A 19181-nucleotide genomic window follows, 5' to 3' on the forward strand; every position below is an offset into this window, starting at 1 on the left:
AGATATTAGAGGACATGCGCAGGGCATGTACAATGGAAATGTATGGTAGTTGGGAAGAATATATACCCCTTATGGAATTTACCTATAATAATAGTTACCAAGCTACAATTGGGATGGCTCCGTATGAGGCGTTATACGGCAGGAAGTGCAGAACTCCTTTGTATTGGGATGAGGTAGGTGAACGTCGAATGTTAGGACCTGAAATGATACAGATGACTTGTGACAAGGTCGACGTTATTCGAGAACGGATTAAAGCAGCTCAGTCCCGTCAAAAGAGCTATGTAGACATCCACAGAAAAAGACATTGAATTTCAGCCAGGAGAAAAGGTATTTCTCAAGATCTCTCCTACAAAATGGTTGCAAAGGTTTCACAAAAAGGGGAAGTTGAGCCCAAGATACATTGGACCATTTGAGATCTTAGCCCGGGTTGGCTCAGTAGCCTACATGCTTGCTCCGCCACCTTCGCTTGGGGATGTTCATAACTTATTTCATGTATCCATGCTGAAGCAATATGTTCATGATCCCTCTCATGTATTACCCATGGAGCCAGAATACCTAGAAGCTGACATGACCTATACAGAGCAGCCGGCTGAAATTTTGGACCGAAAGGTGAAGACCCTTCGCAACGCTCCATTTCCTATGTAAAGGTGCGATGGGCTAATCATTCACTTGAAGAAGCATCTTGGGAGAAAGAGGAGGAAATCCAAGCCAAGTACCCTCATCTTTTCGAACAACCAGGTACGTCAATTTCGAGGATGAAATTTTCAGAAAGGGGGGGTAAATGTAATACCCTACTTCTTAAAACCCGATCTGATTACACGGTTGATCCGGTTTAACCATGCAGGACCCAAACTGGAGAGAGTTAGAGCGGGTTCCTTATGGACTATGATGGCAAGGGTGACCTTAAACACCGGATGGCCCGACAAGTCCGAGCCAGTGCCAGAAGAGACGGGTGTACCCAAGCCGTGTACATGCACCTATCATAGGGCCATGTACGGATAAAGCAGGTATGTAGCCATATATTAAGGCGCATACGTATAATTCATCGTATGCTAAGAGTGAGATTCACACCGAGGGCCAAATTCTGTTAAAATCCCCAGTTTTGGCCCTCAGGTGGGCGGACAGGTGGGCGCAGCCACCCACTTGAGTGACCCACCCATGTAAATACTTAGTTATTTTAAGAAGTATATATAACATTTATTTCCATTTTTCTTTTCTCATTTATGACACTCGTACGTTGGTGAGAAGAGTAAAGAGGAGAGAGAAAAGAAAAGGAAAGAAGAAGAGAAGAGAAGGAAGAGGAAAAAGAGATGGATTTAAGCGGCGTGGAGGCTTGATCTTCCCATTTCGACGCCAAAAGAGTGATCTCCAACACTAGATCTACGTTTAGAGGTGAGCAAAGGTTGGGTTCTTTGAACTTTCACCATAACCAAGTAAAACCCTTGATTTGGGTAGGGTTTCTTAAGATCTTGTAAATCCCCCTTGAAACGATGAATCTAAGGTTTAATAGATGATTTATGTGTTGATCTTGAAGGATTTGAAGAAGTATTTACAAGGTTGGAGAAGCATTGTGGATTTGAAGTGATTTTGGGGTTTTGAAGGTGTTCTTGAGCAAAGAAGGTAAGATGGCTTCCCATTCCTTAAATCTAACCTAGATCTAGGTTAGAACCCTCTTATGAGACCTTGAATGTGTGAAGAATGGGTTTGGAAAAGCCACATTTGAATCCCCAAAGGTTGGGGGAAGTTTGGGAAGAAACAGCAGGTTTCCCGCTAAGACCGGTGGGCCATCTGGCCTGCCTGTGGGCACCCGCCTGAGAGGGCAGGGCCCTCAGGCACAACCGACGAGCCAAACCAGTGGGCCGACCGGCGGGCCACCCTACCCACCGGTCTTAGCAGGGCCCTCGGGCCCAACCGGGGGGCCGACCTACCCGAGAGGCTCCAAATGTGATTCTTGCGTCCGATTGGACCCAAATCGGACCTGTGACATTCTTTTAGGATTCTAAACATGATCTTGTCATTGGATCGTGTTAATATTGATTCCAAAGTGGTGAAGTACTAACCCCGCTTACTCATGATAAGTTCACCAAATCCTACGCTTCCCGCACCGGATCTCACCCATACCGAGCGTGAATCCTTGTACACTACAGGTAAATGGGGAGAGGATGTTTGGCCTTGTTTCAAGGCATTGTTTGGCATTTATTTAATCGTATCTAGTCTAGCCATGTCATCATGAAAATGCTATGTAGATTAGTCATCCTCATATGGTTATGCATAGGTGTTGTGTTTATTTTCTAAATGCCAAGTGATAATATGCTTCTGTGATGAATGTGGACATCATTGTGCATGATGCATTAATAGACTAGATGCCGTAGTCGGATTGGAAACGAGTGCATTGGTGGCCCGTGGTATGAGACGCGATGGCACTATGCAATTATACTATTGTCATATAGGAGCATGCAGTTTAGGATAATCATCTGCCCGTGCTACGACCCTTCCCAGTAGGGGTTAAGGTGTTGGGTTACCATTTGGGGGGAAACAGTGGTCGCGGTTGTCGGATCACTGTGGCGGTTAGACATTACGCCCGGCTGGTCATTAGGACAGTCGGCAACCCCGGTGGTATATTCAAGAGGGCTAATCGTACTGCTTTTAAATTGCTGGAGTCAGCACCTTTAAATTCTGTCATTTATTTTATGTTGAGAGCCGGTGGTCGGCATGTTTTTATTTTTTCAAATACTCACGGTGGGCCTTCTCCAATAGCCCTATGGGCATATTATAGGATGGAGTTCGCGGCTCGTACCCGGAGCATACGCACACTGTAGTTGTAGTAGCACTAAACCAAAGACTTAGAAATGTTGCTTAGGTGGATGTGATTTAAAAATGTATTGCATAGCATATAGTGCATATGGTTGTGATTTGTTGTGTGGACTGCTGTGTGGTCCATCTTTCCACTTACTGAGCTAGTGAGCTCATCTCACGTGTGCACCTCTTTTAGATGATTTTGTAGGTCATCAGCCAGATGAGCACGGGGCGGGTCCCACGGTTGAGTTCCCTGAAGAGGACTGGTGGGCCCCTGAGGAGTTAGAGTACGGTACTGATTGCTCGTGCGAGAGTTGTGCTGCGGGACCGCAGTTCTAAGGCCTAGCTGAGCTCCACTTTTGATGTCGAGCCGAGCTCTACCTTGTGAAGCCGAGTTGGGCTCAACCTTTGGTACCAAGCTGAGCTCTAGGCTTGATACCTAGCCGAGCTATATACTCTGACTTTTGATGATTTCTTTTATGTACTTGATATGTGAATTGTACTCTTATTGTGTAAATATCATGCCCTCGGGCCCACATGTATTTAACTATTGTATCACAATTCGGGTATCAAGTATTATGGGAATATTCACAGGTAAAACAAGTTTTCCGCTGAACTGATAAGCTCTTTCTTAGTTGTATGTATGATGTGATGGAATACAGTATCAGATGATCTTGGCAGGTTTGGGTTAACCGGTGTTAACCCGGTCATTGGCCCGATTCTGTGTGAACGGACTATGACAATACCTTTACAATACTCAGACCAGTATAGTGCATGTATGTGTTCTCATACATAACCACATCCTCAATAAACATACTTTTGTAGAGGAAGAGCAGTGGTTTGAAGAGGAGCAAGCCAACGAAGCGAACTCTAGTGATGAAGAAGACCCTGATAACAACACTGATGAGTATGATGGTGTAGATGAAGTATTGCATGATCCTGTGAATGTTGATTGGAAACAGTTTTGAGAAGATATAATGGACAAAATGTGGGATGACTAGATTGAAGGAGATTTGGATGATGAACCATATGATTCTGATATATTTTGCCATGCTATGTACTAGACTATTGAGACCTTGGTATGCTTAAAATTGTCGTACGATTATGCTTTATTGAGTCTAGGGTTTGTCTAGTCCTAAATTTATATGATGTATTTGCTTGAATGGGTGTTGTGTTTATTTGGTAGTGTTTAAATACATTTTGATGTATCATTATCTTTACTTAGTATTAACTTGTGATGTGTTTATGTTTATGTTATAACGTTTTATATTAGCAACTACTTAATATGTGTAATTTTGCTATTGTTGGTATTTCCTTTCGGTAATGAAATAGAGGACATGGCTTCGGAAAGCCAATCACAGTCAAAGAGAGGACAAAATTGTTCATGACCAAATGAGTTGTCACAATTTTTTCTTCAATATTTATTGGATTACCATAAAAAAATGAAAGACTGGTGACAATGGCATTAGGAAAGACCAATGGCAATCTATTGTCAAATACATACATGATAGATTTGATATGACCTATGATTGGGAACAAGTCCGCAATCGAATATGGAAGCAAATGTTAAGAGCTTTGAGTGACCTCCAGAAGAATAGTGGCATGGGCTGGAATTCAATAGAGATGCGCTTTGATGCACCTCAGCATGTTTGGAATGAATTTAAGGTACTTACCCTTTTTTTTTTTTAATACCTTTTACCTAACCCTCCATTTGTAATCATTTTTCTCAGTAAACTCTATTGATATAATCTTCTTAAAAATTTTTGCAAAAGAAAGAGCAAAGATATTATAAAGAACATGCAGTTCTTTCAATACACATTCAAGTAGGTATATGGTTGACCAATGTGATAGCTAGGGGCTATGACTCATCACATCCATCAGATGCTACAATTGATTAGCAGAATGATTACAGAGTCAATCTTGATAAACTGGAGAACCTTTCTTTTACTAGTGATGGAGAATTTCAAACTGAAAAAAATATATCTTTACCTCATCCAGAACGTTCTCCTCCCTTTCGAGGTTGGCCTAGATTAGGTTGTCCTAGTGGCAATGGCAGTGGCAGTGGTAGAGAGAAGAGAAAGAAGGGAGGGGCCGATAAGATATCAAGCCCTTTAAAGACAATAGCTTCTCCCCTTGGTCGTCTAGTCACCACTGAGTCTAGCGATGACCTCACGGATAGAATTTTTGATGCAATCGATGCACTCTCAATTATTGATTTCAACAAGAAATGGTGTGTCAAACAATTCTTCATAAAAAATCAGGAACTATTCAATCTGTTTTTTGAAAGCAAATGATGAAGATAAGCCATAGGTGTTGGAGTTGCTTATGGAAGATGGCAAGACCAATGATGTTTGATGGGTGTTTTGTGATATAAAATTTGGATGTTTGTCTAATGTTTAACTATGAACTGATGAACTTTGAAAATTGATTTTTTTTTTTATTCAGTAATTGTTGTGATTTGTGATGAAGAATGCATTTTTTCTCCTGAACAAGAAATGGTTACTTGAATGATTTATGTTATAAATTGGATTACTAATTAAATTAGGTATCATTTCAATTACGTATTTATTGATTAAATAATACACAGGTTGACATGATGATTGATAACAAATTCATATGTATATATCATGCACTTTTTTTTTTTAACTACAGATAGTTATGGAACTAAATGATTACACAGGCTTTTATGTAGTGTTTATGAACTGTTTTATAGAATGAATGATAGCATACTATCTAATAACCAATTTTTTTATTTTATTTTCAGATGGAAAATATTGCTAGATGTGATGTTTGTGGTGCTGAATGCATTACTCTTACATCAAATATTGTTCGTCATTCGGGGAGAAAATTCTACAAATGTCGTATCCACACATTTTTTTTCATGTGGATAGACTACTACAAGATGTGTGAATGTGGAGTTAGACAGTGCAAAATTCGAAGATGCACTAATGGACCAAACAAAGGAAGAGACTTCTGGTGTTGCCCAAATTCCACCTCGATATGATTGTCATATGGACTAATTAAATTACATTTTTTTTAGACATTAAAAAATTTAAATGTCTTATATTTGAATCGTTCCAATTGATTTTTAGTTTAAAACTCAAGGATGTGGAAAGTTTGAGTTGATTGAGGATGAAGAATCTTCTTCATCGAACCATTCAAGGGGGACTACGGGCATAGGTCAACCTACAATGACATCTCCTACATCCACAGATTATTTGTAGGGATATCTAAGAGAGAGAATTGAGGCATCCGAAGAACGAAGTAAGATAGTTACAAGGACATTGGAAGACGTACTTGATGCAGTAAAAAATCTTCGCATTTATAAATGAAACTGTCTAAGAAGGTAGGACATTGGAAGAAATACTTTAAGTTGGGTTTTTAATTAAGTATTATGGATTTTTTGTACTTTAAGTTACATATGTATGTGTAAAGACATAGTATTATGCACTTTTTCTTTTAACCCCATATTTATTAAAGAGACGGTGTCGGATAATTTAGCTTTGTGGTATTTTTCATTTCATTTAATAATAAAAAAGTATAAGGAATTTTTCCTCCAAGTGTTAGCAAAATTAATTAATAATATAATACTATAGAAAGTGTTAGAAACTAGTGCGTGAACATAAAAATAACATTGCATAGCTGTATACAAAAATAGAAAAAGAATTATATTTTAAGGGCAGCCAAACAACTATTCAGCGTGATTCTGGGTGTTTCCAAAAGATCGGATCATGGTAACCAAACAGTTATTCTGAGAGAGTCAGCATACAAGATCTGTAATATCCAAACAATTATTTTTTCAAGAATACAACTCCAGGGAACTATATTCTATGGAGTGAGATTCTTAAAAGATATTGTGTCTATAAAATCAAGCAATCAAACACGCCTTAAGTCATTCTAGGGGAAAAGGGTATCTTTAAAAAAAAAAAATTAAATAAATAAATAAAAGTTGTTTTGGGCCCAAACCACTGGCAGCAAGAGATGTAATTGTTGTGGTGACAAAATTCAGTATTTATAGAATTCCTCTCTTTTTGATTGAGTGCACGTAATGTACAAAATTCAAATAAATGACTTTAAATTTTTTTCATAGTTGATTGGAAAGATTCAAGCGATCAAGTTCCATGCGGGTGCATCAACAATCAGAAGAAATGGGATATGGTTAAGTTGTACATGAGTGCATCAAGAATCAAAGATTAGGGTATGATCAAACTGTATGTGAGTACAAGGGGATCAAGATTTAAGGGTTGATTAAATTGTATGAGAGCACATCAGGGATCAAAATATTTAAGGAATGATCAAACTGTAGAGAGGTGATATTCCAGGTTGACATTGAGAGGGGCGGTAAATCAGGGTCTCCAAAATCTTTCATGACATTCTACTTTGATTATAGCATACTCATAGCACTAACTTGGCTACTACGACTGAGTTATTGATGCTCTCTCATATTTGTCAATCTCGCATACAGTCATATGCATGTCCACCTTGTAACCACAAATGGCCAAGTCTATTAAATAAAGCACATCAACCCTACAACACATACCATATCACTCCAGTATCTACAAAAAAGAAGGGGCCTACATATATACATGATATATGTGGTTCAACAAGTTGCCTACATCTATAGAGCAATACCCTAATTAGGCCTTGTATTTTCCTCCGTACTCTCTCATTTTGACTACCAATATAGTCGAAGAGCACCTACCCCTACTTCAATCTAAGCTACAACAAAGACAAGGGCTACAACCCTACTTTTCATAGCTTTAACAGTGAAGGTGCTACAACACCTCTTAGTGTCCAACCCCAACTGAAACAGCCCAATACATTTATGTGATCTGTCCCACCCCTTACAGTTCAAGACCACTGGTACATGCTTCAAGTACAGCCTAGATCATACAAAGTTGGATTTTAAAATAAATGATTACCACCCCCTTGGCTATTACAATTGGAGAGAGATTTAACTTTGGTCCCTAGAGTTACTCACTGGAATATTCAATCGGGCCCCATATAATGGAGAGACTTGAATCTTCAAGTGACCTTGTACATGGGAACCCTTTGACTTCTCTCTCTTCTTTTGCACATAAAACCTCCTTTTTTGTCTTCAATGGAACTCAATAATCCATCAATGGCCTTCACTAGAGCATAAAGGCTCTCAATTTAGACCTCCTGCATTTCTAGTGCTTTGGACGTGTACGGTGACTCTCCCTAATGCAGGTTGATCTAAAACTTTCTTCAAACCCGAAGGACAATGCTATGAACATGGAGATGGACGTTTCTTTAGCCTAGGATCAAAGAAGCCTTCACAAATCCTTTTGGTCCAGACTTCTGGTGAGTTGGGGGGGGGGGGGGATTTCTAGTTCGACTGGATTGGGCTTATCTTTTTCTAGGTGGAAGCTTCCCCTGAGCCCTAAGACCTCTTCAATACCCATCTTCTTCTTGGGATAGTGGCCCACCTGATTCTTTATGTTTGGATAAGCCTATCCCATCTCATCTGAATGTTATTAGGCTTATATGTTCCCCTGGCTCATCCGGTAAGCAGGGCTCAATATTAGGCCCATTTCCTTCAAGGCCTTCTTCTGTCATTGAGCCTCTAATATCGGAGCCTCTGGACCTTTCGATTGGATGCACTCTCAACAGCCCTTAAATTATTCTAAAACCAAGTTAAGCTTGGTTTCTAGGACGAGTTCTTCTATTGGCCCTAATAGAACCCTTGAGGATTTCTTTAGATCCCAACCATTATAGGGGGCCGATTAGCCCATTATCAAGATTTGGTTCTAACCCATAAAGATTGGGTTCCTGTTTAGGCTACAGACCAGGTTTCTCAGGTGAGTAATCTTCTGTTAGCCCTAATAGGACCCTTGAGGATTTCTTTAGAGCCCAATTCTCATTAAGCCCAGCTATTTTGGTGCTCTCCAAAGTCTCAAAAATCGCGCTCGTATCCTTTGTTGTGGCTGAAACGGGCTCTAAATGTCCCTCCTTAGAGGCAACATATCTTTGATGTGGTAATAGGATCTTCATCTTCAGTTTCTTCATTTATGGATCAGGTGTGGGTGGCTGCATGCCCTAGGTGGCCGTGAGTCTCCTCTTTTAAAACTATCAGGGCTTGTGTGATCAACCCTTGAAATTCAATACCTATCAAGTATGCTTAAGTGTTCGATCGGCCCTGGTATTTTATTTTCTAATCTTGTTGAAACAAAAATAGTTGGAGCCTTATATGTGTGGATGGTTAAAAAAGTGTCAAGCTTTTTTACTCCTTTTTCAACCCCAAGGTGTATCTGGGGGCTTTATTATTTTTTGGGATAATTGTATTACGCTAACATTCTTATCAATATCTTGCACAAATCTGAGGTTGATTTTGTATATAGATGTTACACCCGTAACATGCACTAGAGAGTTTTAGTGCCAATGACCACTTGATTGCAGCAATCTACTGTAAAGAGGGACGGGATGACCCCTCCTGCTAGCGAGATGTTGGAGATCGAAGCCTTGGTGGTAAGTGACTAAACATATTTTCACTTGACCTTGTTGACATGGTAGAACCTCACTATATGAAATGCACAAGCCCATAGGGAACTAACCTAGCTAGGTGTAGGGAAAAGGGACTAGAAATTTACTAAGTATAATGGTAGAATTTTGCCACCTGTAGATCCCACCAGTTAGTCAATGATTTATCGGTGAACATCAACAGGTGGGTCTTACTGTCCCAAATTAGATTATTTTTCCTTGGGACCCATTGTATGAGGTGTGACTACTCTACCCTTGTCCCCACACCACATGGGGACCTGCCTAATTCATTCATACACATTATGAGCCCAAGGTGGTGGGTTCCCATGGCTTTACTCACGGGTTAAATCATTTGGGTCATTGCTTACTGGGCAAGCAAACAGACCTTAGTGAGCTTTAACTATAAATAGAAAGAGATGAGCATGTGAGCTCATTTTAGAAGCCCTGAAAATGTGGGAGAGGGAGAAGAAGAAGAAGAAGAAGAAGAAGAAGAAGGGAGAAGAGAAGCTTAGCCACCCTCCTCGATTGTTGCCGGCATTTACAAATGTAAGGGAGCTCTTCTTTACTCCTTTTTCCTCTCCAATTTGGGTTTGGATGGGTTAGAATTTGAGATTTTGCTAGATTGGAGGGGTAAACCTCGACCCCGGTGACTTTGTCTAGCCAGGGTAGTGTGCATTGGACTCCCCCATACCATTCTCAAGCTCCAAAATTGTTTCCCAAGCTTCGGGAACATTTTTAGCTCAAAGTGGGTTTAGGGTTTCGATCGAATTATCGACGTAGCTCCCTGATTGGCCTGGTGAAAAAACATGATCAGTCAGACTTAAATGAAAGGTGGAAAGATCCTCTACAAACCCCATGAAATCAAACACAACCATCGGACCTGAGGTGGTTCAGCCCCAATGTAAATAACATTTGTTGGTTGTCACTGCTAGATCCACTGGTAGATCATCTATCAACTGGTGCCCATCTATCGGTGGATGTCTGATAAATTTCAGCCTCTGTTTAGGTCACTGGTACATCCCCACCGATAAATGAGAGACATATACCGATGGATTATCTGAGATACAAAATTGGATTTTGCTTAATGTTTATGTCACTAGTAGGAGCCACCGGTAGATCAAACATCTATTGATGACATTTACTAGTGGACTTTATCGAACTGTCCTTAGGATAGTTTTGGGGATTTTTACAAGACCTTTTAGGAGACTATTTAAGACACTTTTTGATACTAATTACACTTTTAATTAGGACAGAGACAATCACCTTTCAATGATGCCTAGTAGGGAGATTTTCGAGCATTCTTCCTTACAAAGACAATCACCTTTCGGTGATAACTAGCGAGGCATTTTTCTGGCATTCTTCCTTTGGAATTTCTTCACCAATTCAATAAATGAGGTGAGTGGTGGTCTGATTTGTTTTGGAGTATTTTAAATTTAGAGAACTGTTGAATGCCATATCATAGATTTGTTTTTAAATTATTATACCATGTATGATTTATTTCAATTATATCAAATGCTTATATATGAAACTATTGATGCAAATGTGATTGTGTGGGTGGGATCCAGTGTGGCTGAGGGAAATTTCGGTACTGTTGTCGTCACTTGTTGCATCATCACTCATTATATGTGCATTAGAGGTAGGATTGGATATTGGTTGTGGTGTGACCGATGTATGATATCTGTATCGTATACACCATATTAGTTGCATGTATGTTAAAGCTAGGCTTGCATATGAGATGTGGTGTAGCCGATGATGATTTCAGTACACATTTTCCATACTAACTATCATTATGAAAGACATGTATATTATTATGGTTAGGAATAATCACCCTATGCTACAACCCCTTGCCAACAGGGGATGAGGTGTTGGATAACCCACTATGGTAAGTTCAATGAGATTTTTGAAATGCTACTTCTGTTGTATGATGTGATTATTGTTAGAGGTGAAAAGGAGCCCGGTGTAGCTGATGATAATTCCAATATCGTGGCTGCCAGAATAGGGTTATCAGGGGTTTCTGGGTAACTGGTAGGCTCCTAGCCATAACTAAGGTTTGTACCACTAGGTGACAAATGGATCTTCCGGGACTAAGGATACTGCTTAATGTGTTGCAGTAGCATTACATCAAACTTAGTTATGTGTTAGGTGGATAATAATATAATGAACTGCATCACATACGCATCATAGCATATTTGTGTTTGCATGTATGAACTCCCTTTCTCACTGAGATAATTTGAGATCACAACACATGCATATTGTTTTTTAGAAAGTGATGCAAATATGGTGGTACCAATGAGTAGCGACAATTCTTCATCTATGGCTAAATATGCGGAGACTGGTGGACACCACAGGCTGATGCGCATGCCATGGGACTATGGATGTGACATATGTGCCTATAGTGCATTATAATAGGGGAGTGTGCTGCAATCATCATTTTTGTGTGTTTTTGGATATTATATTTTGTTAGTATGATATTGGTCACGTCTTGTAAATAATTTCGGATAAACTTCTTAACTATTTTTATCACTTTTAGATTTTTCCCCAGTATGAAAAACATATTTATATATTATCATTCCACTACATCTGATTTCAATTGATTCTTGATATGGATTGTGAGGTTAAGGTATTGCTTTAGATTTCCTAATAGTGTTATAGGATGACAATAAGAGTTCTATTCACATCACCGACATCTTATCTGGGGTGGGGTGTGACAATAGAGATCGAAAGACGAATCAATGTCCTTCTCTATGGAGGAATTAGTTCAATTAAACCACTTAATTTCTAGTCCTTGTTTATGTCTTGGTGAGTTTAATGAAGTCACTTCTATGGATAAGTTTGGTGGGCAGTAGAAAAGGTTATATTTGATCTTTGGTTTTTCTCCTACGATTAATAATTGTAATTTGATAGAATTTTTTCTAGACGCTGCCTTCAGAGAGGTTTTTATCCCTCCCTTCTAGTGTGGCTTGAAAGAAAGCAAGCCACCTTATTATTGGCCATGAATGGAATCAAACTGAAGTTTTATGCTGCTTTAATTGGGGATAACAAGGACCATGTAAACATTATATTTAATGCTTTCTATTTTCTTGGCCATGAGAAGTAGACAAAGGAATTTTTCGGCAAGAATTGGGTTTGGCTTGGTTAGTAGTGCCTACCCATTCTTTTTCACTCACGTTAGCCAAAAAGAGGGATCGAAGTTGGATGAATCTCTACTGTTTCCATCCATCAGAGTCATCAAACCACGTTTACAGACCCTCAATATTCAAGGTCAAATAAACAAAGAGGAGATAAGCTGGTCATGGCTAGTATAAATAAGGTATTTAAAAATTCAAAATTACTTCAAGTTTAGGGTATTACTGAGGTTCGGCGACATCTGATGGTGGGGTCAGACCATACACCTATTTCAGTGTATTTTTTTTCCTAATTTAAAACCCTTATAGACAATATATATATATATATATATATTAAGCAAAGTGGGTTGAATATCCTAAAGCGAACCAAGTGGTTTCCCATGCCTGCAGTTTATGTTTTCAAGGCTTTACCTCTTTCAATCTCGTCCCCATTACTGAGGCTCCCCTCTCCTCCCTTCCCTTCCTTGATCGCCCAACCCAACGAATCCCCATCCTCACATCCCCTACGTACACGAACCCTATCTGACCTCTATGCTAATCCTTTTTCCATTCCCCCATAGGCCAACACAACATGTCCAACCCCTACCCCCTTCCATTGAACCCACATGTTTTTCTCAAGCTCACAAGGATCGTCATTGGCGGTCTGCTATGGCTGATGAATTTATGCTTTATTATGTAATGGTACTTTTAGTCTCTTGTACCCTACAGTCCCTCTATAAACCTGGTCGGCTACAAGTGGTTCTATTGTATCAAACACAAAGCAGATGGCTCTTTTGAGCATTATAATTCTAGATTAGTGGTGAAGGGGTTCCATCAACAAACAGGTCAAGATTACCATGAAACTTTAAGCCCTGTCATCAAGCCCACTACTATTCGCATTGTTCTTTCCCTAACCATCTCCAAACCATGGGAAGTTTGCCAACTTGATGTTCAAAATGCCTTCCTTTATGGTATCCTGATAGAGGAGGTATAAATGGTTCAACCACAGGGTTTTGAAGAAAGCTAGCACTCGCATCATGTGTGCCACCTCCATAAATCCCTATATGGTCTTAAGCTGACCCATAGGGCTCGGTTTATGGGCTATCTAAGTTCCTCATTCACTTTGGTTTTTTGGTCCCCCCAAACTGATACTTCATTTTTTATTTCTATGAATGCTGGTTTTACTATTTATGTTCTCGTGTATGTGGATGATATTTTAGTCACAGGGAATCAACCTTCTTCATCAATTGGTTACTAAGTTCTCTATCAAGGATCTTGGCCGCCAAAGCTTCTTTCTAAGTGTTGAGACTATATCAATTTGATGGGGTAGTCATATCTCAATCTCTGTATATCAATGATCTATTGCAGTGAGCAGGCATGGCCGATTGTTAGCCTATCAATACCCCTATGGCCACCACGTATACAACCTCCTCTATAGGGATTCCCTTTTCTCTAAACTTACCAAGTATCATTCTATAGTTGGTGCTCTCTAGTACATCACCCTTATTAGACCAGATGTTGATTACTTTGTCAACCGTGCCTATCAGTTTATGCAGGCTCCATCGGATGAGCACTGGATAATAGTCAAACAGATTCTTTGCTATCTTAAATTCAGTTAGGATTAAGGGTTGTTTATCTCTAAGTCCAATTTCCTCCAATTGCAGGAATGTTTTTTACATAGATTGGGTTGGTGACAGTGAAATTCGCAAATCTACTTGTGGATATGCCATTTATATAAGCATTGGTCTTATTTTTTGGACCTCCAAAAGTAGAAGACTGTAGCTCGTTCTTCAACAGAGTTTGAATACAAAGCTGTGGCCAATGCTTGTGCGGAATCAACTTGCCTGTGTTTTTTATTTGGTGATCTTGGCAGTCCTATCTTGGCTACTCCTATTTTTATGGTGTGATAATATCGGGGCCACCTTTCTCTCTATTAACTCGAAATTTTATGCTCGCACCAAGCACGTTGAAATCAACTTCCACTTTGTTTGTGACAAGGTCGCATCACTTGATCTACAGGTCCAGTTCATCTCTACCAAGAATCAAATTACCGAGATTTTCACGATGGCCCTAAGCATAATGTGTACGTTTTTCTTATTTACATGATAAGTTACGAATTCGAGCCCTCAAATCCCCACCTTGAGGGGTGTATCAGTGGAGATATTCTCTCCTACTTTGTTTCTTGCCACATAGGCAATCCAATTGCACTAATACTCAATCTCATCCTCACCTAACTTGCAAGAGTCTCCAATCTTATAGGTGTCACATGTGATATCAAACTCCATTACCATACGAGACTTATCACATGTGATATTAGTTTCTTAATCAACTATTACTGAGATCTTATTCTATATACATCCATATAAAGAGATAGAGCTTTCTATTATGTGGATTCTTATATCTCTATAAGTAGGAACTTGATTGTAATCTTCTAACTTAAGTAATGTAATACAATAAATCTCTTAACAGGGCCATTCACCAGTGAGGCGACCCAAGCATCAGAATATATATGCTCTCAGAGAACCATCCTCTATATGCTGACAAATATCTTTAAGAAAAAATTCATAGCCCTCATAAGACTTTTTGAGGACTAAGAGCAATTTGAATGGTCCAAAGTTTCAAAGAAAAGAGGCATGGGGAAAACACCAATGCCTCAAGAGTTGTACCCATACATAATTGGGATTGTGGAGAAACCGCCAACAGTGATTGGCTAGTAAAACGCAATGTAAAAATTCAAGATCTTTTGGAATCCCAAGCCCCCATGGTATATACTATGACAAAGTTTATGCCAATTAAGCTATGTTCCCTTGTTTTCTTTCCACCAAAACTACAAGCTTAGTACTATATATCATGGGAAATTAAGATAGGGAGCACAAACATAGACATCACATTGGATGACAAACTAATAACCATTGCTTAATAATGATTTCATTTCTCATAGTAGAAAGTTTTTCCCACCAACCCATAAATTTGCCCTTAAGCTGTTTTTCCAATATAAAAGGATAGATTCCATTTGGAGCATCCAAAATCGTTGGTAAGACGAGATATTTCCCATGAAAACGAACAATATGAAAATTATAGAACACAACTAAAATATTTAAAGCATTAGGAGGAACGCGTAGACTATAAACAATGCTTGACTTATTAAAATAAGTTACCGATGGAGGTGTGACAGTTAGTATCCAAGAGAAAAAAAATAATAGCCCAACTCTCGTGCGAATAAGCCCTAGCAAAGATTAAGTAGTCATTAGCATAAACTAAATGGAATCCTAGGATCATCCCTACTAAACCGTAATCTAGATATTTTTTAGTTGCCACAATTTGTAATAAGTATAGGGAAAATAGCTTTGTGTAGGAGTATGGACTATGCCAGTGCTCCCATGTGTCTATCCCTAATCCTAGTGTAGAAAGACATCTTTACCCCTTGTTTTGGTGAGGGGAGAGAGAGAGAGAGAGAGAGAGAGAGAGAGAGAGTGAGTGTCGGTGTACACCACACTCCCGGATAAACAACCACTTCCTTGAAAGTATAGAGAAACTATCTTAGAGAAAGATTAGGTAAGGGCTTAACAGACACCTTCGACGAAGGCCACATTGTGGAGCAACCCTCCCAACAATTAACACATTCTATTTAATAAAAAACTCAATCATAGAAACACATTGTATAACATAGTTAACCCTAGTAGGAGCAACCAAACTTTAAAAAAACTTGTTTGAGAAAAACATTACTCATGCTTATCATAGGTTTTACACAAATCTAACTTGATAAAATAAAACAAGATTTTGCCCGACTATGATCCATGTAGTGCAGGAGCTCTTGGTCGACATAAACATTATTGGATATGGCCCAAGATGGATTCAAACACTCTAGAATTGGTTTAAGTCTGTTCACTAGACATTTTATAATTACCTTGTAGGAAACAGTGCAAAAACTAATGGGGTGGAGGTGATCCATTTCCTCAGCTTTAGAAAATTTACGAATAAGAACCAACATAGTTTTATTGAGGTCACTAAAAACCCATTTGTAAAAAAATGCTGGACAACTAAAATTAGGTCAAAGTCAATCATGTTCCATTGATCTTGGTGGCTATATTTGGTTGTAAGGAGAATTAAAGGGAAGGGAAGTGAAATTTTCATACTTAAAAAAGAAATATATGTAATCATTACCCATGTGACTTTAACATTAACTTCAAAACATTCCATATTTAGTTATAAACTTTTACTTTACTTTGCATCCAAAACACTTTGCTATAATATGTAAAATAAAAATTACATGTTAAATTTATCTTTACTAAATATGGTTAAAAAAATTAAGTAGTTTATACAATCACATGGGTTAATGATAATAAACATTTCTTTTTAAAGTATGAAATTTCACTTCCCTTCCCTTTAAATTCCCATTGAGACCAAACGGAGCTGGTAGAACTTTGCAGGTATATCATTATGACCGGGGGTTTTAAACAACCCAATTTGAAGGAAAAAATTTGGCTGCAACCCTGGTAGCAGCCAAGTAGCTGCAACCCCCTGCTGGCAGCTAAAGAAATGAAATAATTCACTTCCCCCTAGAGTTCACAAATACCCTCCTAGGTTATAGTATTTTCCAAAATACCCTTTTAGATTCTATTTATTTGGCTGTCACAGGCGTTGTAGCTGAGCATCAGCTAAATTTCGTCCCAATTTGAAAGACAACTCTCTCCTAATCTCTTTTGTAGAAACATGAGAAGAAATAAAGTTTTGCACCCCAGCATGCAGGGTGGGCTGGGGGAGGTAGTCAAGGACATTTAAATAACAGTCGAGTGCGAGGTCGAGTACAAAGAGTGGAAATAGTCTAGAATATGGGGGATAAGGCCCAAATCCTCATCAAGAAAATCCCTAGACTAATCTTGAAATGGAAAGCTTGAGTAGATTTTTTCTTCGGAAGGATTAAAGAGACAGCAAGTTGGTGTGTGGTCAGAGACAATCATGTATGACGATGTTGAATTGGGTTGAAAAGCAACCTGCGTGTAATTTAACAAACATCATAGATTACGTAAAAAGAAAAAAATGTCACGCAACAGGCAGCCAGAGAGAGAGAGAGAGAGAGTTGAGGGCGTAAGTGTCAAACAACAATCCTAACCGAATTGTCGGATGGAGAGAAGATGAAGTATACATATTAATTGTAATATAACCTGTCAAAGTGTCGCACAGATTGGAAATGCTAGCTTGTCCTTTAAAGCCTCAAGAGAGGCCGGGAGACAAGGCCGGCCAGTCCCCCAGTCTCCCAGGGGCCAATGAAATATTGAATTGACAAGTCCAAGCACAGGCTCACTACAGTAAGTCCATCAAATTCTCATATGAATTGATTTACTCAGATGGAATTTATTACATAATTAATTGTTGGATAGATTCTATTTGTGTGGATTAATGTCGTACAAGAATAGTTCTCGTAGGAGGACTTGATCCCCTCTCTACGATAGTCACCTAAACATGTAACTGATCCAAGGGTGATTGGTCCCATTCAATTCCTTCACAGCTAATACAACCATTTGTGATTAATGTTACATCGATGTTACGTTCAGCCAAGGTCGGTGTTGCTGGTGACGATTTCATACTCCGCAGACAACAACTAACACTACAATCCAATCAGAGGTCCCCATTTTATGTGGGGTTTGAGCCTTTCTGTTTCCCTCCCCTCAAGAGAGACTAGTCTCATATGCACAAGGTTTTCTCAAATTGAAAGGAAAATCCAATCAGGAAATAACGGGGAGTCAAGGGCCAAAAGAAATAAGTGATTGTTGCTCCAATTACTGCCTTAAATGGTCCAAACGAATTACTCATTTCTAAAAGTTTTGGGCACTATCTTCCAAAGTAGAGTGCGGACCTTGGTGTAATGCATGGCATGATTGTTCCATTATGACTTAAGTAACCTTTGGATAAAAGGAGTAAAATTGCATACATTGTGACACTCTCCATTCCTACAGTGGCGAGAAAAACTACATGCATTAGTAGTCTTTGAAAAATAGAAGCAAGATTGCATACATTATGACCCTTTCAACGCTAGCAATAGCGAGAAGAGCTACGTGCATTAGCCCTCATATCAATGAGACTTTAAACATCTTCTTCAGACATATCAATGAGGTCTTCAATAATGTGGAAGCCTTTATTAAAGGGCCATGGCATAAATATGTATTGCATTATGAGGATCCGAAGTGTTTTTTTTTTTTGGTTAATTAAACCATTCTCCATTGAGAGGTATAATTATTTCATTCAATAAGGCCACTATTCTTTTTTTTTTCTTGGGTGGGTAGGTTGGGCAACAACGAATTTTATTAGTTAGGACGGTTTTCATTTTACTCAAGATGTAATGTACATAAATCAAAATCGAATCGATTATTAATCAGTTTCATGTTCTCAAACCTATATATATCGGTAACTAAATTGGTTTCAGTTAATTGATTTGTAATCAGTTTAGGATTTACCGTATATTAATAACCCAATCTTTGAGGCTTCAGCTCGGGGCTATCTTCTCCATTGTAAGGTGTTAATATCATGCTTATCAGGATCAAATGGATCTTTGGCTTCTGCAGGCTGCAACCATATATGCTATTAATTAAGATAGTTTGATTTGTTCTATTTCCCATTTAATTTTCTGTTATGTTCCCCGTAACCTTAACAAGGAGGGCCATTTTTTGACTTTTTTTTTTGTTTGAAGCTGTCCCGTGTTTGATGGATCACAATCTCAGTTTGTTTTGCTTTTCCTGATGTATTATTAGTGGGAAATTTTAATTTTTCTGTAAAAAAAAA

Source organism: Macadamia integrifolia, unplaced genomic scaffold (assembly GCF_013358625.1).
Source record: "Macadamia integrifolia cultivar HAES 741 unplaced genomic scaffold, SCU_Mint_v3 scaffold1749, whole genome shotgun sequence".
NCBI lineage: Eukaryota > Viridiplantae > Streptophyta > Magnoliopsida > Proteales > Proteaceae > Macadamia > Macadamia integrifolia.